The 26,234-nt window shown below is 37.5% G+C and overlaps 1 protein-coding gene across 2 annotated transcripts in view; it reads left to right on the top strand.

Annotated features, from left to right (window-relative positions):
- ZFAND3 (zinc finger AN1-type containing 3) overlaps positions 1 to 26,234 on the top strand; it is a 332,222-nt gene that overhangs the window by 126,723 nt on the left and 179,265 nt on the right. The gene's annotated exons all lie outside the window — the stretch shown is intronic.

Below are 26,234 nucleotides of genomic sequence, written 5' to 3'. Positions count from 1 at the left end.
TATACCACAGTTGCAACCTTAAATTTTCTCTATTTTTTAAAAAACTTGTTTGAATATGTTAAGACTGTTTCTGTGTTAGAAACCCTATTCTCCGTGATACAGCTTCCTTGCTCTCAAATGAAAGCAAGACAAAGGGCAGCAGGTCCTTAACTGATTAGCAAAGCTGAACTCTGGCAGCCCTTTCTGACCTCCTTGTCTGTAGCCGTTTGCTGTCTCACTAATAAGCATTCTTAAATTGTGTGGTTAATAATTATGCAAGTCAAGATAAATGAAGCAGTGTGTTGAAGATGATGTTGTCATGGAAATTATGTCAAAAATAATTGTTGCATTTGTAATGGGAAACAAAATGCTCAGCTCTGTAAGTAGCAGACAGGTAGCTTCTTTTAGGCCTTGAGTAGAAAAATTGTCTCTGTGTGTCAGTATTTTAGGAGAAATGGAAGAAATTTAATAGTTACTGGGTTTTGTTTTTTTAAGATTTTATTTATTTATTTATTTGACACACAGAGAGAGAGAGTACCAGCAGGGGGAACAGCAGAGGGAGGGGGGGAAGCAGACTCCCTGCCGAGCAGGGAGCCCAATGCAGGGCTCAATCCCAGAACCCTGGGATTATGACCTGAGCCAAAAGTAGAAGCTTAACCGACTGAGCCACCCAGGTGCCCCAGTTATTGGGTTTTTAAGATAGTTTGGCTCTGTCATTTGACTTTATTTCTGTCTACGTGCTGGTCTAAAGCTGTGTTCTTCATAAGGTGCATAGGATTATCCATTGCATAGAGAAAAAATGTTAGAATTTCTACTTGTATACTTTTACCATCCTATATATATTGTTGATTTTTAAAACAAACAGACATGTAAGAAATAATGTGCTCAAAGTTTATACTGATGGTATACCTCTGTCAAAAGAAGCTTGGAGAGACCCCTAGTTCTGAGATCTGCTTGGTTAGATGTGGTTGGCCCCTTCATGTAAGAAGGCAACAAACCTTGATGACATACAAAGCTGCATAAGAGTTAACTGCTCATATTGCCTATATTGCATGTTCTCAGTGGAGTATGCAAACTAAATGATCGGGTAGGTTTATGGACTTCCTTTTAGGCGTGGCAGGAACATCGGTAACTATCAGATAGACTCAGGAAAGCACCATGAGACTATTTTTGTCTCCACTATGCTACAGATACTTAGAGTAATTCTTAATCTGACTCTTTGGCCTTGAGTGAGAGGGTTATGGTGAGGCTGCTTTTTGATACTTTCTGGTTATAACCTCCATGCATTTAATCCTTAGTCTACAGTAGGGATGGTGGTAAAATGATAGGGCATTATTTGTAGGCCATTAATGTATACCTAAAATATGATTTTTTTTTTAAAAAAAGATTTTGTTTATTATTTGACAGAGAGCGCACAAGCAGGGGGAACGTAGGAAGAGGGAGAAGCAGGCTCCCCACTGAGCAGGGAGCCTGATGCAGGACTTGATCCCATGACCCTGAGATCATGACCTGAGCCAAAGGCAGACGCTTAACCAACTGAGCCACCCAGGTGCACTACCTAAAATATGATTTTTAACAATACAAAATACTATATCATTTAGAAGCCCCACTGCTCAGCTGGTTCTTAGTGTGTGAAGTAGAACTTACTGTATGTTAATAATCTTTATTATTACCAAAGGTTTGTTTTAAGTTTCTTAAATTTACTTTTAGACTAAATACTGGATAGAGAAAAGAAAAAGATACTTTAACTCAAGGCTTCTGGTTTGAAGAAAAATAACAAGGGTACATATTAAAAGGGGAATGCTTAAAAAAAAAAGTATACTTAAAATGGAAGTAGCACAAGGATTACTGTTGGTGAGATAGGATGGAGAAATGGCACAGTTCTATTTGTTTTTAAAATGTGGTAAAATCCTGAGATGAAGTAATTGCAATAGTAAGGTTTTTGTAGCCCTTTTATATTATAAAGCCATTTTGCACAATATTATGTGATTTGATCCTCACAACTTTGGTGATTTTGTATATCCTTATTACAGATAAGGAAACTCCTGTTCAAATGGATTAAATAATTTCCCCAAGATTGAATAAATTTTATTTTTTTAAAAATTGTATTTATTTATTTGAGAGAGAGAGCACGAGCAGAGGGAGAGGGAGAAGCAGACTCCCTGCTGAGCAGGGAGCCCAATGTGGGGCTCAGTCCGAGGACCCTGAGATTATGGCCTGAGCTGAAGGCAGACGTTTAACCGACTGAGCCACCCAGGCGCCCCCACCAAGATTAAATAAATTTTAAAGCAAGGAACTGAGATTTGATTTTAGGTATTTAGATGCTAATTATAATCTTTGTGGACTGTTAAATTTTGTTAGGAGTGAAGGTAGTAGGTTTAGATGGGATCCTACTGTAAAGACCCTGTGAGGAGGTAGCAGCAGTATTGTTTTGCATTTGTGTGTAGGTTAAGGGCATACACTTTCCCTGTTCTCTTTTAGTTCAATTGCAGTTTGTCTCTAGATCTCCAGGGAAAATCAGAGAAACAGTGCTGGAAGCTTCACAGAGTATCTAATTTGGGAAAAGATGTGTATGTGTGGCAGGAAGGGGGTTATCTGATGCATTTTCTATTTTGGTGGTGAAGTCGTCATTTTGTAACATCTTTCTTGGTCTTGTTCATGTAACTTTTAGCGCATTAACCTTGCTCTCTGTGCTGCATAGTGAAGCACCATTTCTAATTTAGTCTCCTGTGTTTAGCTTCTCAGAAGATTTTTAAAAAAATGTTTGGAGGTGTGATTTAATTGCAGGGCTGTTTGCACATTGTCAGTGTGAAAGCAAAGATGAGTTTCATATTTAGATAGTGCAGCCTGCAGGTTCCATTTGTTAAACCTTCTTGGTATTCCCATTCTCTCATACATGTGTGCATAATAGTGTTGAAAAAAAAATCTGGTTTTGTTGTATCATAGCAATTTGGTTGAGTTATGGAAAAGCCTGTCCTCTGCCTTGTGTATTTGCTCATTTGGAAACCTTGTATAGTTTATAGAGACACTAGTGATTTGTTCCCCAGCCTCCCTGTGGGTTTTGTTCCATATTACAATCTAATTCCGCCTCCCTGTCCCATACTCCTGTGCTGTTAATTTGTACATTTCGATGCAGTTTGTTTCATCGTGTGTTTTTGTAATCCAAACTGAATGTAACGAGCTATGTGCTTTAGGGACCTGGCTTTGCCTTGCCAATTAGAAGAAAGTGGTTACTGAGAAAGTATGTTTTAAATAAAACATGGCACCTCTGAGGAGGACTGACACTCATTTAGGAGTAAAAGAGATGGTTTTAACTCTTTGACTAACAAAGAAGAGTCATTACTAAAGATCAGGACTTTTGGGGGAAAGAGGGATAAAGATTTACCTCCATAAAATAATGGTTTTATACATTTCCTCATAGACTAAATAAAATGTAAAAGTTTGTCATTTCGTATCCACTTTTTTCTTCATGATCAAGACATGTGTTAGCAAAATTCTCTGAATTCCTGAGTAATTATCCAGTGCCTGCTACAGTTTCTGAATTTTGAACTGTTCATGTTTAGGAAGGTGTGGGTATATAAAACTGTAGCTATGTTAGCCTCTTAATTTTTTTAATATATGAAGCCAAGTTTTCAGTAGTAGAGAACTCCCAAACGATATTGAAAATGATGAGAAAAGTGTAAGATTTTGCCAAAGTGTGTGGATGTTCTTTTATTTTCTGATGATATTAGAATTTTGAGCCATCGATGACTTAAAACTATTTGGAATTTTAGTAGCACTTTCATCCAAATTTAAAGGACAGATGCCTTTGTATAGATCTTCATAAGCTGTTTACTTATTTACTCTATAGGGAGACACCCTTCCTAAGTGGGTTCCAGTATTGTATTTGTATCTGCACTATAGATAGTAGACTTCTGTTTTTAGCTGATATATCCAATAAACTCTAGAACTGAACATTTATACAAGGAAAGCGTGAAGTTGCTTGTGTTTTCTTGCTTTCTATAGCACTTATTTTGAAGGAGAAAATAGGACTTTCTGAAAAGCTTTGAAATAAAGACACCAAGAAGAAAGTTATATAAAGACTTGATAATGGCTTTAGAAACATTGTAACATTTATTAACCTATATAAGCAAGAGAGAACAAGAGGAACACATTTCTATGAAACAACTAAAAAGTATCTAGGTGTGCCCTGTTGCAAAAAGCTGTTGCTGGAAAAATGAGCTCTGTACTAGAGGAAGCTAGTTGAATTGGACTAAATTAAACTCATCCTACACATTTCTGTCACTGTCCTATGAAAGTCTTGCAAGCGGTATTGATGGTTTGAAGAGACGGTCATAATATTATTAAATGTCCCATCCCTCATTTTTGAAGATTAACACCCATAGTGATAATATTTTAAGCTCAAACAATTTCCCGAGTAAAGATAATTAAGGCTTAAATTTGCTGCTACCTTCTCCTTAACACTATTCTGACCTGGGGCTGAACAGGCCAAGACAGATAACTTTGAAAATATTCAGTATCCTCAGAAATCACTGAATTTGCCAGCTTTCCTTAAAGTTGACTCACATGGCTTAAGATCCAGTAGCTGTTAATTTCCATACTTGAATCAAAAATTAATGTTAGGAAGACTCCTTCAAAAAGTTTTTAAACATAGATCCTAGACTTCTAATGGCAATCAAAAGCTAAATTAGATTGTTCATGTCTTCTATGTCCATTCAGTTACTCAGCGTACATCATAAGTCTTCTATAACACTGTTTTTAGAAAGTCTAGAAATGTTAATTCCCATCAATCATGTGATACTAGGAAATGTGATCATTGAATATCTGATTGGAAGGAATCTTAGAGCCTTTTCTATCCAAAACACTGGTGCTTATTCCAAATGTCTGCTGAATTAGTTTTAAAGTAAAGTGATATGTGGTAGGGGTAAAGTGTCTTGCTTTTTCATTTTTTTGTCTTTCAACCTCAGTTCCCCTTCTACTTCCAGTGTAACTATGCTATATTAGCAATCTTGAAGATGGGACTAGAAAAAAATCTGTAACAAAGTGGCAATAACGCTTTTATTTGTGGGTACTTCTAAGACATTATATGTGTTTTTCTGTTACTGTCTGTTAATTCATTTGCTGATTAAATTTTGCAAAGTTACTTAAGTTTATTTATTGTCCAGTAGAGTTGGTATACTTGACAACCTTGTCACACATACCTTCTAAGATGTATTGATTACAATTTTTTATTCTAAAAATTTTCTCAAATAAGAGGCTTGCATAATAATGAGATTTTATTCCCATATAGCAATTAAAGAATCACTAAAATGTCTTAAAATGTTTTTTACATAACTGATGCCTTAAAGAAATCCCCCGAATGTGACAGAAAGTCTATTATAGCCTTTTTTTGGTCAACCCAAGATAAAGTGTTTCATGTACCAGGATATATGCTCTTTGGGAATGGACCTTTTTTATGGTGTCCTTCTATCAAGTAGTCTGGTTGTATAAGATATCACAACCCAGACTAAATTCTCTCAAAATTCTTAAAAGGCCGTGAAGGAGGAGGGACCTAAAAAAGAGGAGAGAAAAAACTTTGTATGCTTCCCTCAGGTCAAAATTTGTCTTTACGGAGGGGAAAGTCAAAAGCAATAAATTCATTTTTCTTTGGGGATGACTGAAGTCTTATGTTTTGACCTACAGTGGGTGGCACATAGAGATGGTGCCACTTATAACTTATGTAGCAATTTAAAATCTTAGGTGATGGTAGTACTAGATAATATTTTGTCTGTTTAGAGGCTTCATGAAACTACATAGCATCTAGAAAATTAGCAATGAAGCAGATAATTTTGGACAATGGAAATTTTGCATTGAAATATCGACATAGTCTTATTTTATTAGCAGTGGTAATCACTTACTCTTGGGCATGCCCAACAGTATAATCATTAATGTCTTGCCTAAAACACTTTTTTTTTTAATAGTTGTCACATAAAATACCTGACTTTGTTCTAAGCAGACTTTTTTTCTTTTTTGGTGTTAATATTCTGAGCCTAAGAAAAGCACAGCTCTTGCTTAAGTGCTTGTCAGGCACCTGGTTATCAGCCCTTGTTAAAATTTTGTGGGTGACTCTAGTTGCATCATAAATCAAAATTCAGAGAACCAGCCTCACCCTAATATCAGAGTGATGTTTTGGTATCTCAAAGGTCTGGCTTGCTTTGTCTGTTTAGTGGCCCCATTGAAACACTGGGGCCTTTGTGTAAGTTTTAGATGGAAATAAATGCAGGTATTCAGGGCAGAGATTCAGAGTGAGAGAATGGAGGGGAGTGTAAAGGTATACAACAAGCTTGTTTTTAAAAACAGCAACCAAGAGAACCTTTTCAAAGTATATTGTAAAGGTCAAGTTTCATGTATTTCCTCTTGGAGCTCAGTGTGACTGAATGGAGGCTATTTTGCTTCTGATTTATAAGATATTTACCATGACTCAGTATTTTGTGAACACCTAACATTGTTAGTGCTTTTGTCTTTTGTGTGACCCCGCCCTTAAAATAGAAAACAAAGACCCAGTCTGCATTTACAGAAGCCCTTCCTTAGAGACTTTTGCTGTACAACACAAAAGAGCACCAGCTTTAGAGGAAAAGTAATTGGATTTTTCAAAAATGAAAGTAGGTTTTTTACCCCTTCCTTTGTGTACATTATAAAGTACTAAGATACCCTTTTTCAGTGGTTTAAATTGTGATTTATTATTTTTTTGTGCCCTGAACATGGTTAAGGGAGAGGGAGACAATTTTTCTTTTTCTTTCTTTCTTTTTTTTTTCTTAAAGATTTTATTTATTTATTTGACACAGAGAGAGAGAGCGCACAAGCAGGGGGAGTGGCAGGCAGAGGGAGAGGGAGAAGCAGGCTCTCCGCTGAGCAGGGGGCCCCATGCAGGACTCAGTCCCAGGACCCTGGGATCATGACCTGAGCCGAAGGCAGACGCTTAACTGACTGAGTCACCCAGGCGCGCCCCGAGACAATTTTTCTTAAGTAGTATCTCTTAAATTCACTGGTGCTTTAATTTCTCACAGCATTATCAAGGAATTGGTTTTCACTACTTTGGAAACGAGTTTTAAAAGTTTTGCTGCAGGGGTGCCTGGGTGGCTCAGTCGTTAAGCGTCTGCCTTCGGCTCAGGTCATGATCCCAGGGTCCTGGGATCAAGCCCTGCATCGGGCTCCCGGCTCAGTGGGAAGCCTGCTTCTCCCTCTCCCACTCCCCCTGCTTGTGTTCCCTCTCTCGATGTGTCTCTCTCTCTGTCAAATAAATAAATAAAATCTTAAAAAAAAAAGTTTTGCTACAACGTGGATGCACCTTGAGGACTGTAGCCATAATTGCTAAGTGAAATAAGCCAGTAGCAACAGGACAGTTAACTGTGATACCACGTATTTGGAGTACCTAGAGTGGTCGAATTCATAAAGACTGAAAGTAGAATGGTGGTTGCCTGGTGCTGGAGGGAAAGGAGAATGGGGAGTTCTGGAGATGGATGTTGGTGATAGTTGCACAAAGGTGTGAATATATATAATGCCACTGAATTGTTACTTAAAAATGGTTGAGATGGTAAATTTAATGTTATGTGTATTTTACCATAATTAAAAGTAATGATTAAGAGTATAGGTCTTTTAAAGATGTGTTTAATCTTTGATTTTGAACAGTTTTGTCCTCTACATTTGCCAAGGATCAACCTCTGTTCAGATTTCTCTTAAAAATCTGTTATTAACAAAAGGTTAAGTGTGAATATTCCTTGTTCTGTGCAACCAAAAAACTAGTCATCTTCAGTAGAGGAGACTAAAGACTAAAGATATATATAGAAATAAATAAAAATGAGAACTGAAAATAGTTTTTTTCCCTCTATTTCTTATTTGTTTAAATGATGCCATGACAAGTATTGTGTATATAATTATCAAAGAAAGTTGTAGTGACTTTGACTTTGAGCAAGCTCTGTAACCTGGAATATTGGTTAACTCATTTGTCTAATGGGAGTCATTATACCTCCCCTCAGTAGGAATCAAATGAGATGATGTAGAAGAAATGTTTTTTAAAAGTATTTCTTTGTCAAAGTACTATGTGTATATAGTTTAGTGAACATATTACATGTAACAAAATGCTCCACTTACTCCCTCCAGGTTTTCCCAGAAGTAGCTACTTTCAATTCTTCCTGTGGTATCTTCTAAATTTATACTCTCCATATTTATACTTCTTTTTGATTTGTCATTTTTGTGCATTTTTTACTTTTTGTTATGATATATAAAACATTTGCTTTCTTATACTATCCTGTACTTTCCTCCCCCCAAATATATTTATAGTGCAATTTTTGGTTAAATAATTCTTGAGCATTTACATTATTATGAGTATATAAATATTATGACCTATGGGGCATTTTAGTATACAGAGGTATTTCATATTTCCTTTTCTTTTTACCTTCTTTGGGTATTTTCCAGAGATATTTCTGTTATTTCTACTTTAATTTTGTTGTATTGAGAAAATATATTTTATATGATTTCAGTCCTTTTATACTTAATGGACTTGTTTCTTGGCGCAAAATATTATTTGTCTTTGTAAATGTTTTGTTTGCACCTGAAAAGAATGTGCATTGGCTCTTGGTGCATGGTGTGTTCTGTAAATGTCAATTAGGTCAAGTTGGTTGATAGTGTTGTTCAAGTCTATATCTTTGCTGATTTTGGGCCTACGGGAGGGTTTTTGAAATATCTGACTATAAATGTAGATTTTTCTGTCGTTTTTCTTATAGTTCCGTCATGTTTCGTTTCATGGGTTTTGAAGCTCTGTTACTAGGTGCATTAATGTTTAGGATTTTTTCATATTTATGAATTGATACCTTTATCATTATGAAATGACTATCTGTATTCTAGGTGTAGGAGTTGTTCTGAAATCTACATTGAGATTAAATTAGCCACTTTCTTTAGGTTAGTGTTAATAACATGGTGTGTCTTTTTCCATTTGTTACATTTAATCTATTTGTGTCTTTATATTTTAAACACTTTTCTTGTAGGAAGCATATAGTTGGGTCTTTTTCTTTTTTTAATCATTTCACACAGTCTCTACCTTTTAATTTGGAGTGTTTAGACCATTTATATTTAATGTGATTATTGGTATGTTAGGTTTAAACCTATCATATTTAATCTGTGAGTTAAATATTTTGATATGTTTCCTGATTATCCCATCTGTTCTTTTCCTGCATTCTTTTGGATTAACTGAACATTTTTTATGATATCATTATATCTTTTTTTGTTGACTTATTTTTGTTATTTTAGTGTTTATCTTAGTGTGTATCATACCCTTTTTTTTTTGTTAAAGATTTTATTTATTTGAGAGTGGGAGAAGCAGACTCCCCGCTGAGCAGAGAGCCTTATGTGGGACTTGACCCCAGGACCCTGAGACACTTAACCGACTAAGCCTCTCAGGCACCCTTATCATACACATTTTTAACTTTACAGTCTCCGTTCATGTGGTATAATACATTGCTTAGTGTGTAGTATAAAAACCTTATAATAGTGTGCTTTCGTTTCTTCCTCCCCTATCTTTGTGCTGTTGTCATACATTTTATTTTTGCATGTTTTTATAAAATTTTCACTGCATTGTTACTGTTTTTGTTTCAATAGTCAATTGTTTCTTAAACATAATAAAGAAAAATCTTGTATGTTTACCAGTGTGATAACTTACCACTTGCTACCTTTGACATTCTTTTATATAGGTCCATATTTCCATATGGTATCATTTTCATTCTGTCCAAAGGAGGCACTTTAACATTTCTTACTGGTGATGAATTTTTTCAGTTTTTGGAACTTTGAAAAAGTCTTTAGTCTTTGTTTTAAAGATATTTTCACTGAGTGTAGAATTCTAGGTTGGTTCTTTTCTTTCTTTCTTTTTTTTTTTTTTTTAAGTTTTTTAAAGGTGTTACTCTACCGTCTTGATACTTGAATTGTTTATGATAAAAAAATCTGTGGTCCTCCATAAATGGTTGACCCTTGAACAACACAGATTTGAACTGCATGCCGATTTTTTTTTTTAAGATTTTATTTATTTACTTGACAGAGACACAGCGAGAGAGGGACACAAGCAGGGGGAGTGGAGAGGGAGAAGCAGGCTTCCAGTCGAGCAGGGAGCCCGATGTGGAGCTCGATCCCAGGACCCTGGGATCATGACCTGAGCGGAAGGCAGATGCTTAAGGACTGAACCACCCAGGCACCCCTAGGCATGGATTTTTGACTGTGTGTGGGGTTGGTGTCCCTAACCCCCATGTTGTTCAAGGGTCAACTGTCTAGCTTATAAGTGAGAGTTTAAACTTTGGGTGGAGGTTACCAGTTAGACTTGTGCAGCAAATATGATAAAGTCCCAGATCTCAGTGGTACCGTGGGAATAGAGAGCAAGAGATAAATTCTGAATTACGCTGGGATAAAAGAATGCATGAGTTCTTACTGAGATTCATATGTAGAAAAAGAGGAAGAAATAAATGTGAATGTGTGAATGCAGCTGAACAGAATAGGAAAATGTTTTGTGAGTGTGTATGGAGGGAGGAGTGTTGATGAATTTGGTTTTGGACTAAATTTGAGGTAATGCAGGGACTGCATATGTTCTAAAGCAACTCAGAAATCGGGAATGTGTGAAAGATCTAAAATCAGTTTTGAGAAGCTTTCATATTAAGGTGAAATTCTTGTATACAGCTGGTGTTCACTAAATATTTGAAAGACAAAATAATAGAATTGAAGCTTATTGTGTTTTGAGCATGCACTTGGAGGACCCTTTAAGACACATTTCAGGGCCCCACCCCCTAGAGTTTCTGGTTTTGTGGGCAGGGGTGGGGCTGGAGTCATTTGCATGTCTGACAAATTCCCAGGTCATGCTGCTGTTGCTACTGGTGTGGAGATTACATTTTGACAACCACTAACTTAGGGGAGTAAATATAGAAAGCATAAAGGAGTGCTTTGATTCTTACGGGAGGAAGACGAAAAGATAAATCACAGAGGTCACAGCAGGAGTGACTACCAGTGACTGGATGACACTATATAGATTATAGAAAGGAAAGATGTATTTTAGGATTTCAGATTTGGATAATAAGTGGCATTAAGTGAGGTAGAGAGAGAAAAATGAATAACTGAGTAATGACTATCAAATGGAATGAATAGTGTTGCTATTTGTGGCCTTAGAGAGCAGTGTTTATTCTTTTGGAATCACAAACGTTTGAAAATGTGATGAAAACTATGGATTCTTCTCTCAGACAAAGGTACGTGTGTGTTTGGCACACATTTTTTAGCAGGTTCATAAATTTTTAATTGAGGCAACCAGCATCCAAGTGAAGAATTCGTATTTAGAGTAGTCTCATTAAGAGTGGTAGGTGTGGAAGCCAGGTTATAAGACTGAAAGAGTAAGGAGGTAGGAGGTAGTAACTGTGGATACAGACAGTTAGTCCTTCATGATTGTGAACATTGTTGGGAGTGGACTGATGATTGTGGAACTTCCCTTCATAGAAGTCCTTAAAATAAACCTGTGGCGGTCTGCACAACTTTCTGAGTTTTAGAGATACTATGAAAGAAAATGTACTAATTTCAAGAAAATGAAATGGCCCATGGCTTTCATGACTTCCTTTCCTGCCTACTTGCTCCTTTGCTACTTTTCTACTTTGGAGGGTTGGAACAATTTACTGTGTTTGGGATGATTCGGTCTTAACAGTCTTTCTGTCACATATTAAGCAAGTTTCCCCTTTTAAAAGGGGAAAACACGAATTATCTTTTTTTCTGAAAGAATATGAATTATTTTTCTATCAATCGACAATTCTAGTAGAAACATTTCATTGTTCTTATATCCTTGATCAAATGCTCTGGACTTGGGGTGCCTGGGTGGCTCAGTCAGTTAAGCGCTTGACTTTGGCTTGGGTCATGGTACCAGGGTCCTTGCTTGGCAGGGACCCTGCTTCTCCCTCTCCCACAGCCTGCTGCTTCGCCTGTCTGTGCTTGTGTTCTCTCTCTCTCTCTCTGTCAAATGAATACAATAAAAAAAAAATGCTCTGGACTTGGCACCAAAAGCTTTTTCATTGAGGAACGCCTGGGTGGCTCAGTTGGTCAAGCATCTAACTCTTGATTTCAGCTCAGGTCATGATCTCAGGGTTGTGAGATCAAGCCCTGCATGGGGATCTGTGCTGGGTGTGGAGCCTGTTTGAGATTCTCCCTCTCACTCTGCCCCGCTCCCCCTCCCCCATGCATGCGTGCATTCTCTTCTCTCAAAAAAAGTTTTTTCATTGGTTTCTAACTCCTTTTGTTCATTGTGTGGCCTTGAACAAACGACTTCAATTTCTTTGAGTCTCACTTTGCTCTTTTGTTTGGTGAGGATGGTGATAAACCTGCCTTATAGGGATTTTTAAGGATCAAATAAATTTGCAAGGTACTTAGTAAACTATAAACCTTTATACATGTAACTTTCTTATTGGACACAGTAGTAATAAAGTGTATTGACAAATGTGGTTTAGATTTGTTTTTATTCAAGCAGAAAATGTGACTTCAGTATCTTGAAACTAGAAGGTGGTGTGGAAGAATTGTTGCTTAGATTTAAAATAAACAAATAAGAACTGAAAACTGTAGACATTGATAAAAGATAGAAGATGTGTAACTGAATATTTTCATTGATTGGAAGAATTAATCTTGTAAAATGTTCATACTATCCAAAGTGATCTACAGATTCAGTGCAATCCTTACCAAAATTCCAATGGCATTTTTCACAAATAGCCAAATAAATCTTGAGAAAGAACAAAGCTGGAGGCATTACACTTCCTGATTTTAAACTATATTACAAAGCTGTAATAATCAAAACAGTATAGTATTAGCATAAAAACAGCCTCATAGAATAATGGAAAAGAATAGTGTGCCCAGAAGTAAGCTCATGCATGTACAGTCAACTAGTCTTTGCAAGGGTGCCAAGAATATACAATAAGGAATGGATAGTCTCTTCAGTAAATGGTGTTGTGAAAATTGGAGAGGGGAGCCTGGGTGACTCAGTTGGCTTAGGTCATCATCCCAGTGTCCTGGGATCGAGCCACACATCAGACTCTCTGCTCAGTGGGGGCCTGCTTCTCCTTCTCCCTGCCGCTCCCCCTGCTTGTACTCTCTGTCAAATAAATAAATAAAATTAAAAAAAAAAAACCAACAAAACTTAAAATTGGAGAGCCACATGCAAATTCATTCCATACACAAAAATTAACTCAAAATAGATTACAGACTTAACTGTAAGACCTGAAACTTTAAAACTCCTAGAAGAAAACATAGGAAACAAGTTCCTTGACACTGGTCTTGGCAGTGGATTTTTGGATATGACACCAAAAGCACAGGCAACGGAAGCAAAAGTAAACAAGTTGGGACTATGTTAAACTAAAATGCTCTGCATAGCAAAAGAAACGAATAAAATGGCAGTCTATGGAATGGAAGAAAATATTTGCAAATCATATATCTATAAGGTGCTAATATCCAAAATTTGTAAGGAACTCCTATAACTCAGTAGCAAAAAATCCAAATTTAAAAATGGGCAAATATTTTTGCAAAGAAAACATATAAATCGCCAACAGGTATATGAAAAGGTACCCAATATCACTAATCATCAGGCCCGTGCTAATCAAAATCACAATGAGATACCACCTCATATCTGTCAGATTGACTGTTATCAAAAAGACAAAATATAACCAGTGTTGGCAAAGATGTGGAGGAAAGGGAACACTTGTACAATGTTGGTGGGAATGTAAATTTGTACAGTCATGATGGAAAGTATTCAAGAAGGTCCTCAAAAGATTTAAAGTAGAACTACCATATGTTCCAGCAGTTCCACTACTGTATATATATCCAAAGGACATAAATCAGTATCTGAGCTACCTGCACTCCCATGTTCATCATAATATTATTCACTGTAGTGAATAAGATATGGAAACAACCTAAGGGTCTGTCAGTGGGTGAACAGATAAAGAAAATCTCTCTCTCTCTCGCTCTCTCTCTCTCTCTCACACACACACACACACATACACACAATATTGCTCAGTCATAAAAAAGAAGGAAACTTGCCATTTGTGACAACATGGATGAATCTGAAGGACATTATGCTAAGTGAAATAAGCCAGACAGAGAAATACAAATACTGTATGATCTCACTTGTAGAATATAAAAAGTCAAACTCACAGAAGGGGGTTTGAGAGGTGGAGGAAATAGGAGGTATTGGTTAAAGGGTACAAGCTTTCAGTTATAAGAGGAATAAATTCTGGGATCTAGTGTACAGTATGGTATCTACAGTTAATACTATATTGTATACTTGAAATTTGTTAAGACAGTAGATCCTGAATGCTCTTGCCACCTACAAAAATTGTAACTATGTGAGGTGATGTGTTGTTAATTAGCTTGATTGTGGTAATCATTTCACAATGTATACATATACATGTATACATCATTTCACCATGTATACATATATCAAACCATCACATTGTAACATCTTAAGTGTGTACATTTTTTGTCAATTAGACCTTAATAAAGCTGAAAAAAGAAAATAAATATAATGAAAAAAGAGTTGTCGGTTCTACCTTAAGTAGTATGGTAGAATTCTACCTGTAGTTGTTGTCAAGGAAATGTGATCTATTCTAGGAAACTTTGCTCTTCTATGTTAGCTGCATTGCAGCCCTGGACTGAAATTACAAGGAAAGGCAACAAAAGGTCTGGTAAATATTCCTAGTGGAATAATTTATTTGTATGCCTTTGGAGAGAACTCACACATGCTATATATGTGACATATAGGATGTTTACAGTCTACAGTTTGCTTCACTTTATTTAGTCCAGAAATCTTGTACATAAATCAGGTAGGGAGATTGGACTGGATCAGTGTGATAGAAAGCAGAATTAAATTTTGATTTTTTTTTTTTTTTCCTGGAGGGAAGAATTTATAATATTGCTGTGGACAGAAAATTAGCCATAAAATATTGTTTTGTTATTTGTCTTTATTCTTCGTTTATGCCTCTTCAGATCTATACATTTTCAGTATAAAAATAAGATTAAAAAATTGCTTTAGATCTGCTCTAAGCCATTATATGTAAATGAGATTATTTTTATAATGCTATACCACTGTCTTCACTCTAATTAATCCTGGAAGCTAAGTACTTGATCCAAGATGCTGAACACTTGATTTGGTATTTATTTATTTATTTAAAAATATTTATTTATTTTAGAGAGAGAATGCACATGAGCAGTTGGGGGGAGGGAGGGTCAGAGGGAGAGACTCTAAGCAGACTCCCCACTGAGTGTGGAGCCCAGCTGGGGGCTCCATCTCAGGATGCTGAGATCACAACCTGAGCCAAAACCCAAGAATTGGATGCTTAACCAACTGAGCCACCCAGGTGCCTCGGATTTTTATTTAGGAAAAGTTAAGCTGACATGGTTCTAACAATAAAATTTTGGATAAATGTAAATCAGCTCTTTTTTCACACTTAGACTTTTGAAAAGCCTTGTCTGGCTTTTCAAGTCCCCCCAGATGGGCAAATGTAGCTTACATTTATATTGCTTTTATTTTGGAAAGATAAATTTCAATAGAGGTAGGTGTGAATTTCTCTCCTAAGTTTGCTTTATGTCTTTTCCAAGCTTTAAGGTGATTAGCCCTTATTAATTTTATTTGCAAAGTGAAGCCTGAGTCTTAGCTTAGCCCAAACCTGCCGCAGTTTTTAGCACCAGTTGTCTTCAGGTTCAGTACCCATATGTAGTAACTTGCTGAAGAACTAAAGAGCTAAGTCTGTGATGAGTAGAAATGGGATAGTGAGTGCTGAGGTGTGGTGTTCTTGGCAGCCCATTTCACTTTCAGAATTCTCTTAGATGCAGGGCTTTGCTTCATGCTGCAGTTTTAACCAAAATAATGCAACATATAACCTAACACCGTTCAGTGATTCATAAATCAGGCTTCAGTCTAGCTATGTGACATTAATGTGCAGCAACAGAAAATGTTTCCAAGTTATTAGTGTAGTTTCTCCACAGTAGTGGTGGTTTCCTGTGAATTCATTTAGCTTGACTTCATCAAGATAGAAATGTTAGCATCAGAATGCAATAGATGGCTTCAGATCTGTGAATTCTGCCCTGCTATAGTTATGTGCACAGTGTTAAAACAGATTTAAAAAAATAGTTTTAAGCAGTTAACAAACCATGTATTTTCTGTTGGTTGTGGTGGTTTTTTTTTTTTTTTTAAGATTTTATTTACTTATTTGAGAGAGACACAGTGAGAGAGGGAACACAAGCAGGGGGAGTGGGAGAGGGAGAAGCAGGCTTCCCGCTGAGCAGGGAGCCCGATGTGGGGCTCGATCCCAGGACCCCGGGATCATGACCTGAGCCGAAGGCAGACGCTTAATGACTGAGCCACCCAGGCACCCCGGTTGTGGTGGTATTTCATCTGTGTTGTTTTACCATGTCCGTTTGAATAATATGGTTGCATATTATGGATAGAAATGGCAGTGATTTTACAGAAATTGTGAAATATATGTTAAGAATTTGATGTGAATGCTCTTGGACCCTACTAAAAGACCTTATCCTTGTGGTTGTTGCTTTATATAAATGAGCATTTTCTGGAGCTGCTTCCTGGTTTTATCTGTACTTTGAAAATCTTTCTATTAAATTGGGATAAATTTTACCTTCTAGACCCAGAATTAAATTGAGATCATCAAGTAGAGGTAAGTTCTTTAGGCTTCTGATTTAAACTTAAACTGTTTCCTTCTAAGGAGGAATTGTTAAACTCTGTCCTTCTGAGAACACTTAAAACCTGGGCTTCTGAAACTTGAAAAGAAGTGCTATATGGAAATAAATTACATTTATTCAAAAGATAATTTTCTTGAATATCTGCTATGTTTATTGCTTTACATTGAGCACTTGTAGGGAGAAGTGTATATGTAGTCCCTACTCTCAAAGTCTGCTGGGGAGATCAGGCGTAAATGTTGAAATAGAATAGTAGACCCTTGAAATTTGTGGGAGATATGTTTTGAAACCTTTGAGATACCAGTAATAGCATATCTTTTTCTTAGCTGTCGATTGTGGGTGATAATACCCTACCTTTCCAAATTGTGAGAATTATTTGAGACACTGTGTTAAATAAACATTGTTAGACCACACTGAGCTGATTTGCTTGGGCTTACTGATCAACCAAGTAATTCATGCCTGCACAGCTGTCCAGTAACACAGTTCAAATTCGTACTTAGCAAAATAATTGGTAACACGTAGTGAATCTTGAAACCCCAAGTGTTATATCCTTGCATGCCACATGTTTAGTGTGACAAACATTTCAGGTCTCTGTTGCCAGCACGCATTCACGTCCGCCCTCCACTCTCAGCGGAAGTAATGGGAAGGGCCATCAGGACATTTGCCTGATCATCGAAACTTCCTTCTTTTTGCAGAACTGCTCACCATGAGTTACATCCTCTGTTTGTACCACACTGCTGATACTCAGACAACCATCCCAGAACCTTGTAGCTACCTTCTGATGTGCATACCTTCTCATTATTTAGAAGTTTAGAAAAGGCTGCCACATTTACTTATTTGTTGATTCATTTAGCTACAGAGACTACTCTTATTAAAATTTATATTGATTTCCATATTAAATGATGGTCATCTGTCCTGAAAGCCCCCTTCCCCTTTCTTTATAAAAATTAAGGTCACAGTTGCTTTCTAGTTCTTAGGTTTCCTCCCTGTTTCACCAGCAATAACAAAAGCTTCTTCTGTGAAGGTTTCTAGTCTGGTATGAATATGGAAGCCTTCCCTAGTCCATTCTTTTTTTGACTTTCTGCTTTATTTCCCGCTGACCCTAGAACTTAATGTTGTTCTATTAATTTGGGTGTCATACCTTTCTATCCAGGATTTCTCTATGGGATATAGTACTCTATCATACTGCAGTAGGATTAACCAGTAATGTAAGGTACATAAGGTGGATACATACCTGCATATTTTCCTGTACTATTTTCAAAATCTCAATTATGAAGTCTATTATCTTACTAATCCTACTTTTGTTGAAGAATTGTCAACTTTTTCATTTTGACTGGTGTTTCATATATTAAACTTCTTTCTACATCTTTTTTTTTTTTTTAAGATTTTATTTATTCATCAGAGAGTGAGAGAGAAAGAGAGTACGTGTGCACCAGCGGGGGATCGGCAGGCAGAGGGAGAAGGGGAGAAGCAGGCTCCCTGCTGAGCAAGGAGCCTGATGCAGGACTCTATCCCAGGAGCCTGGGATCATGACCTGAGCCGAAGGAGATGCTTAACGGCTGAGCCACCCAGGCGCCCTACCCCTAGCTATTTTAAATGGATTCGCCCAGGTTCTGTGCCTTTTGACTGCCATCCCAAGCTACTGGACTGGAAGGGATGCCCGATTCATGAGGTAGCCAATCCTTAACCTCTGACCTGTGTGATTCATGGGAGAAATGTGAACTTCTGAGAAATGCAAAGGGAAATTTTAAGCTGGAGATGGTCAGGTAAACTTGGATTGGATCATCTTAGGTTGTGTGCAGGTTGAAGCAGGGTAAGCTCTGACAGAGAGAAGAAAGCAGAAGCATGTATAATATCCGTGACTGTACAGCCCCTGAGAGAGACAGTCATCCAGCTTTCATTTCTGACAGTGACCCACATCCTGCTGTTGATTCCCTGTTATATATTTGTGTTCTTGCAACCACCCACTGTGTTTACTTGGGGCAGATAAAGTGCATTGCTTTCTCTCTTACACATAATGAAGTCTAGGCCAAAATACCCATGTTCATCGAATGCCAACTGGTCCATTGTGGATTCAAGAATTCTTTTCTCCCATCATTTCTGAGTAAGTTGACCATTTTATTACCCTACTTTGTATTATTTTCAATAGTCTATGGCTTAGGAGTTAAGGACTTAAGTTCAGAAGTCAGACATATGTACTCTGGTACTTGAGCAAATTATACCAAGTTGTACAGCACTTTAATTTTCTCATCTGGAAAATGAGGGTAGGGATAGAACTTAGCTTGCTGTGAAGATTTAATAAAGTATTGTGTGTAAGGCAAATAGTACCTGACATGTAGTAAGTGCTTAATAAATGTTAGTTTATTGTGTATAAACTTAGGATATAAAAATCTCAGTGATAATACTTTCCAGACTGTCTGTGATGAAAAACCAGTTATTTTCCTCAACCTGTCACAATCCGGTATATTTGTAAAATACAATAAAAATGAATTACTAGATTAAAAAAAACCAACCATAAAGACATACAATAAGTCTTATTTTTTAAAAAGATTTATTTTTTATTGAGGGGGAGGAGCAGAAGGAAAGAGAGAATCTGAGGCAGACTCCATGCTGAGTGCAGAGCCTGATGTGGGGCTCGATCCCATGACCCTGAGATCATGACCTGAGCCAAAATCAAGAGTTGGATGCTTAACTGACTGAGCCACCAGGTGCCCCTAAAATTTTCTAAATTCTCACCCTTAATATTTCTACTGATCTCATTGTAGGCCGTTAATACTTTGCAGAGTGTCACTATTCCATGGACTGTACTTTGAGTAGCACTGTCTTAGTGTGTATGGACAGTCTCATAGAAGGCAGAATATGTGTGCACCAAGGTATAGGTGGGGAACAAAACAGAACCATTCTTACCACATTTAGTAGCTAGCAGTTCAGACCCGTTTCTTGACCTGGACAGTGTACGAGGGACGTCTGAGGCCTCTGGAATGCCTTCCTTATCTGATTGTTATTTCACCCCTTCCCAGGTGTTAAGAGTTGTTGCTCTTTTCCTTTCAGCTGTGCAGTTCTCTAAGTTGTTCTTAACCTTAGAAGTAAGAGAACTCTATTCTGAGAAGACCAGGTAAGCATGCATTGTCTTGGACAAATCATTGTCTTGCCAAGTGGATAAGAGTACGCTGCTGAGGACTATTACCTTGTGGGCTGAGGTGGAACTGTCACTGGCGGTGACTTAAAGATCCCCTTAAAGTACAGCCTCAAACCAGGCTGTGTGCTTGTGGACAAATGGGGAACTATAGATAGAAGGAGCTTGTTGTTTATGTTTTCCTTCTATGCAAAAGTGGTGACAGACCAAGTATTTGTGGTACAGAATTGCAAACAGCAAGTTTTACAAATAGCAACTGTGGTTGACAACCAAAAGTCTGCAAAATGCTAGATGTAGCTAGGATTGGGATTCTCTTCCAAGTATTTTAGGGGGAACCAAGCATTATCTATCAGATTTTGTCTTCCGAGAAAGTATAAATGGTCAGTGAGCACATGCTAAGTGCCAGGCATTATGCTAAGGTTTTTTATAAACATATCTCACTTAATTCTCACCAAAGATTATGAGATTGATCTCCATTTATTAAATGAGCAAACAGGATTTACAGAGATCAAGCAACTTGTCTAAAGCCATTTAGTTTGCAAGTGGCTGAACCTGATTTTGAAACTAGATTTGACAGACTCCTAAGTAAGTTTTCTTTCTTTTTTCACCTTAAGAGAAAATTACAAATAACTTTTTTTTCCCCCTAGAACCATTTGAGGCTAAATTGCTAACCTGAGGCTCCATCACTTCCAAATATTTTAGTGTTTATTTTCTGAAAACAAGAACATTTTGATACATTGATACATTGCTATTATCTAGTCCTCAGACTGCATTTAAGTTTGCCAGTTATCCCAGTGATGTCTTGTGCAGCATATATCCCCATAATTCTGTTTATTTCCTTGTGAAACAGTTCCTCAGTCTTTTTGGACTTTTGTGAACTTGGCACTTTTGGAGATTATAAGGCAGTTGTTTTGTATCATGTCTCTTGATTTGGTTTTATCTATTATTTCCTCTTGATTTAGGTTATGTACTTTTGGAGGAATATCACAGAAGTGTGTTCTTCTCATTGTACCCTGTCATGTGTCATACAATTTCAGTTTTACCCATTACTAATGATGACCACTTTGACTGCTTTATTGAGGTATTATCTGTTGGGCTTCATTACTGTAAAGTTACTCTTCTCACTTTTGTAATTAATAAATGTTTTGTGGAAAGGTGCTTTACAACTATGTAAATATTCCATCTCTGTGACTCTGTTTATTATTCATTAAATTTGTATCTGTATGGACTCATAGATCCTACTTTGTTCAGTTGGTTATAATCTATTACTACCGTTATGTATTTTGATGTCCACATTGTCCCAGATTTGGCCAGTGAGAGCCCCTTCAGGTTGATGTCTTTTTTGACATATCCCTTGACAAAATACTCTTGAGATTTTTCTTGCTTTCTGGTACAAGATCCTCCAGGCTCATTTTGCACCTTCCTGGCTCCAGTCCTGAAATCAGTCATTTCTCCAAGGAACTTTCATTCTTTTTAGTGGAAAATAGTATGCAGAAGACAAGATCTGGGTCATTAGTGTGCATATTTCTGTTGGAATGTTGTAGCACCTATGTCATCTTAGTGTATACATACACATTTACCTCTATATTTATTGATATCTTTATGTTGAAAATTATGAATTCATATAAGTCCAGTTCCAGTCTAATACCACAGGATTCATTCTAATTTTCTTTCTTATTTTCTAATCTCCTTCTGTCACTGTGAGAAACTTGGCTTCCATTGTTCTTAATACATATATTAAGTGAGCAGTTTCTCTGTGTCTTACCAGTCTTCTATCTCTATCACTACCTTCTCCCCTGAATGGATGCCCTGCTTTTCCTTCTTGGGAAGGAAAAACTGACTTCCCATTCCAAACAGTTCCCAATTTTCCCTCTCCCAATGTAGGATACTATTCTCCTTCAGCTTGGGCTCCCAAGTGAATTTTCTTAATGACCATATTATACTATCTCAATCCTCTTATTTTGGTATTCTTGCTAGTATATATAAACTGCAGCATTAATTCTCTGAAACAATTGTCCTGTTGGCAGGAGAGCACCAACTAAAATATCTGAGTGGGAGAAATGGAATGTTAGAGCTGAAAAATAACTTTTCCTGTGATCAGCTTGGGTTAGTAATTTGTATTCTGCAAATTATCACAGAACTAGAATTGTTCCTTTGACAAGAAATTGGGGCTTAATGGGCTGTCTCTAGAATTCTCATTAGAGGTTAAAAAGAAAAACAAATTTTACTGTTATGCAGAGGATGTAGAATGAGGTAGGTTCCTGGGTGGGTGAGAGGGTTTAGAAAGGATGGAAAAGAATGTTCTCTGAAGGGACTAATAGCGCTAGGCCTAACCATTGGCAGGATATTCTGTATTCATCAAGCCAGACAGGATGGAGACTTGGGGTGGGACAAACTAGATGCAGAGACTCCTCCTTTGGAAGGGTGAAGGCAGACTGGCTGGCTGAGGATCAGTAGGAGGCATGAAGCTGGGCATTAATGTGGGCATAGGGTGACAGTTATATTTGGTCTGTGCTGTTCCATGGGAACAATAAGCAGGAAGGACAGCTAACAGTTACTGAGAGGGAGGTTTTACATCTTTTAATAGTGAAAATTGGGACAGTGAGTGAGCAACGTGGCATACTACCCTAGAGTACTCTCATTCCCAGGACTGTGTACTGTCTTGTATTTTCTCATCAGACCAAAGTGATGAGAAAATTTATTCTAGCCCTGTTTTTGAAACACACCAAAGGGTATCTAGTAATTTGGGGATATTTGAAATCCTACCCCTAAAATTCTTAAAGATGTATTTCAGTACAGTTAAACAAACTGTATGGTATTTGGAGTTTTGTTTGTTTGTTTGTTTTAGCAAGAGAAAGGTGTATTAGTGAATCAAATATACTGTAGCTGTCGGAGTAATGAATAACGTGCTCAGAATAACAAGATGTGGGAGGAAATTGGTCTAGTAGTTACTGAAATTTGCTCTGATTAATTCATAATTTTTTTCTATCTTTTCCCTACCTGAATTCAGTAATTTGGGAGTTACTTTGTGAATATCTGAGGAAAACTGTTTGATGAGAACCTTGGTTAGTAAGTTCTTGCTCAGTGAAACAGTCAAATTCCCTTGTGGTTATTGAATTGATTTAGTATCATTAAAGTGAGAGAAGTTAATAGGGAATGTAAAGTCATTTCCAGAAGGAAAAAACATACAGGTCAGAAATTTTTTAAAAACTGTTTCAGATTTTCCATGTTAAGAAAATGTGAGCATTTATGGATCTGGGTAAAATGTATGTGGCAGTTCCTTGTACCATTCTTACAGTTTTTGAAAGTTTGAAATAATGTAAAAATTAAAAGTCACGAATTTTTCTGCCAAGGTTCCAGCCAGTTTCTTCTGGTGTACCTCATGAGAGGCCAGAGGAGCCCGTGCCAGTGATTTAGTATTGAAAGAATTTGGTTCTGTGGCAAGTATTACCTTGTACCCCAGCACTGAGGATGAGTGGTGCAGGCAGGCCACATCTTTGCTTGGGGTCTGGGGTTTTTATCGAGGACAGTGATCTGCTATACTGGTCCCCTCAGGCATCTGGGATTTGGTCAAAACAAAGGTGAGTGCTCAGGTGCCTGCCAGAAGCCACTTATGCCCTGGAGCCAGGGGTCTGGACATCACGGTGTCTTGAGTCAGTGGTCTTGAAAAACGTTCATGATGACCTCACATGGGCCATTCCTTACATGTTATCTGTTATGCTGGAAGACTGCAAAGAAATCATTTGCTCCTTGACCTTTACAAGTTGGACCTGCATTAAGGCATGTGTAAGGTGGGGGTGCAGGTCCTAGTAAGAATAGAAGGAGGAAAAGAAGCAAAGGGAAAAAAGAGCTTTTTCTTTCATGGGACCCGGAAGGTTCAAGATCTTGACTCAAATATCAGGATAGTTGAAATGGAAATGCCCAGTTATTTAAAAAAAACAAAACAAAACAACAACAAACTTGGTCTAGGACTCTCATTCATTCCTCCTCAGTCTTTCTGTGATGATCTGCATTGAAAATTTGGATGGGTGATGTGTGGTTTGTGATTTCAGTAAAGGTGTTTTGTTCACAGAGATCTGAGTGGTAACGTCCAGCCTGCGTCAGGAATGTCTTCTAGCTTCCATTTGAGTGTAATTTTTAGTCTGTACTCCTCCCACTATCAGATACTTTACATAAAACAGAGTACTTTTGCAGTCTTTGTAAGTTGAATCCATAATGTGGGCCTTAGGTTATATGACTTTTTCTAAGCCCAGCACTTATTTACTGTAATTAATATACAGCCCCCTGTTGTATACACTCAAGTACAGTTGTAAAGGAAAGATGTTGTTCTGTGTATCCGTGTGAGGGAATGAGTTCTGGGTTGGCCAAGTGTTTCACTAATTGAATTGAAATTAAATTTTTGCTTTTGATACTTGTGTATTTGACTGCCTTCTGAGTAACATGATAAACATATTCTAAATTTGTTGCTGATGGCTGGGTGAAAAGTTTTTGGGCACACTTCCTCATGTTGCCAAGCTCTTCTTTTTTTTTTTTAAAGATTTTATTTATTTATTTGAGAGAGAGAAAGCATGAGAGGGGGGAGGGTCAGAGGGAGAAGCAGACTCCCTGCCGAGCAGGGAGCCCGATGCGGGACTCGATGCTGGGACTCCAGGATCATGACCTGAGCTGAAGGCAGTCGCTTAACCAACTGAGCCACCCAGGCGCCCGCCAAGCTCTTCTAAAATGACTAAATCTACTGATTCATTCTAGTCAGCTGCCTCACACTTATTTCTAAGATTTACTTAAGGTTTCCTCCTGAATGAACAATGTTTGCTTTCCATATTTCTGTTATTTTCCCTCTGACTTAATAACAGAAATGAGGGGTTCCAGTTGCATTTCTATCAGATTCCTCTAGCTGATATTTCTTGTTCTTATTAAATAGTGGCTTTCCCAAATGATTTTTGGGTGCATGGTGGGGTAAGGAAAAAATGGAAGACCAAAGTCATGTCAGTTGAGTTTTTCTCTTGGTTGTTTCCTCTATGTTAAACAACCTCTCTTCTGTTTTTTAACCTGTTAGCAATTTACTAGGCTTGATAGGACCTAGCTCTGTCATATCTCGCTCAATGTAACATCTTTCTTTCTCCCTTCTCCTTCCCCTTTCTCCCTCCCTCCCTCTCTCTCTTTCTTTTTCTCTCTCTCTTCTTTTCTTTTCTTTACAGTACAGAAGCACATAAAGCCCACTCTTAGAGCATCAATTCGTCAGACCAGTTTTTTGTCAGCCAGAGTCTATACGTGCCTCTATAAGGCTTCAGAAATAATCGATGATTCTTCTGCTAATGAAAATTTACATCCGTAGATGTCTGATGCACATTAAATATGTTGTTGGAATAACAGATGTGGCTGCCTACCGTTTTTTGGACCCTTGCAGGTATATGGAATCATGAGGATGTTCGTTTCGAAGATCCATAAAGAGTTAGGACTTACGAAATAGGATTAGAAACATCGGAGAATAACTGTTAGTGTCACAGCAGCTGTTATTTTATTTGAATGGGATTACAGTATTAGTGGTGGGTAGTTGGGACCAGGTGCTGTCCTTTGTGTCCTCCCTTCCCTTTGTAAGGTTTTTGGCTTTGTTAAATTATATATGATTTGGGGGCAAGATTTTATTTTGGCAGATGGGACTTAAGTAAAAGAGGTAGGTGAGTGATAGGTAATATTCATGTCCACTAACTGGGATTAGAGTAGTTTTGTTAGCAGTCGGCTGGAAGACAGGTGCTGTGAAGTCAATGTATGGCTTCACTGAAGATTCCACTTAAATGAAAATGGACCTGAATTATTCATGCAATTTACCAACATTAATATCCATGAATAAAGTGATAGTTTACTTTGATAAAAACTTTGTACTTACTGAGTTTTTGTTGGCACTTCACTCCCTTGAGTTCATCTGTCAAAGTCATTAGATCTTCTATCACTGTATCCTTGGCTTTTAATTGTTTGACTACTTTTTCTCAGTTCCTAAGTTGCTGATTTGGTAAAGCTGTCATGATTTTTTTCCCTGTCAGCCTTCAGATGTTCCAAAGGAACACTTTGAGTGCTATAGATTATTGTTGGCACTTTGCAGGTAGTTAAATATACCAAAGGTAAAGGAAACTATAGGATTAAAAAAAATCTGCTCTCCATTTTAGGTGAATGGTGTCTAAAACTAATCTCACTCCATGAGTGGCTTTAATGTCCATTCTTTAAAAAGCATGGATTCATAAAATTTTATTTTATTTATTTTTTATTTATTTAATTGAGAGAGCGAGAGAGAGAGCAGGAGCAGGGGGGAGGGACAGAGGGAGAGGGAGAAGCAAACTCCCTGCTGAGCAGGGAGCCCGATGTGGGGCTTGATCCCAGGACACTGGGAACACGACCCAAG

This window comes from Phoca vitulina, unplaced genomic scaffold (assembly GCF_004348235.1).
Source record: "Phoca vitulina isolate PV1807 unplaced genomic scaffold, GSC_HSeal_1.0 scaffold11, whole genome shotgun sequence".
Classification (NCBI taxonomy): Eukaryota; Metazoa; Chordata; class Mammalia; order Carnivora; family Phocidae; genus Phoca; species Phoca vitulina.
The sequence above is the reverse complement of the archived record's forward strand: the minus strand, read 5'-3'. Positions and strand labels throughout refer to the sequence as shown.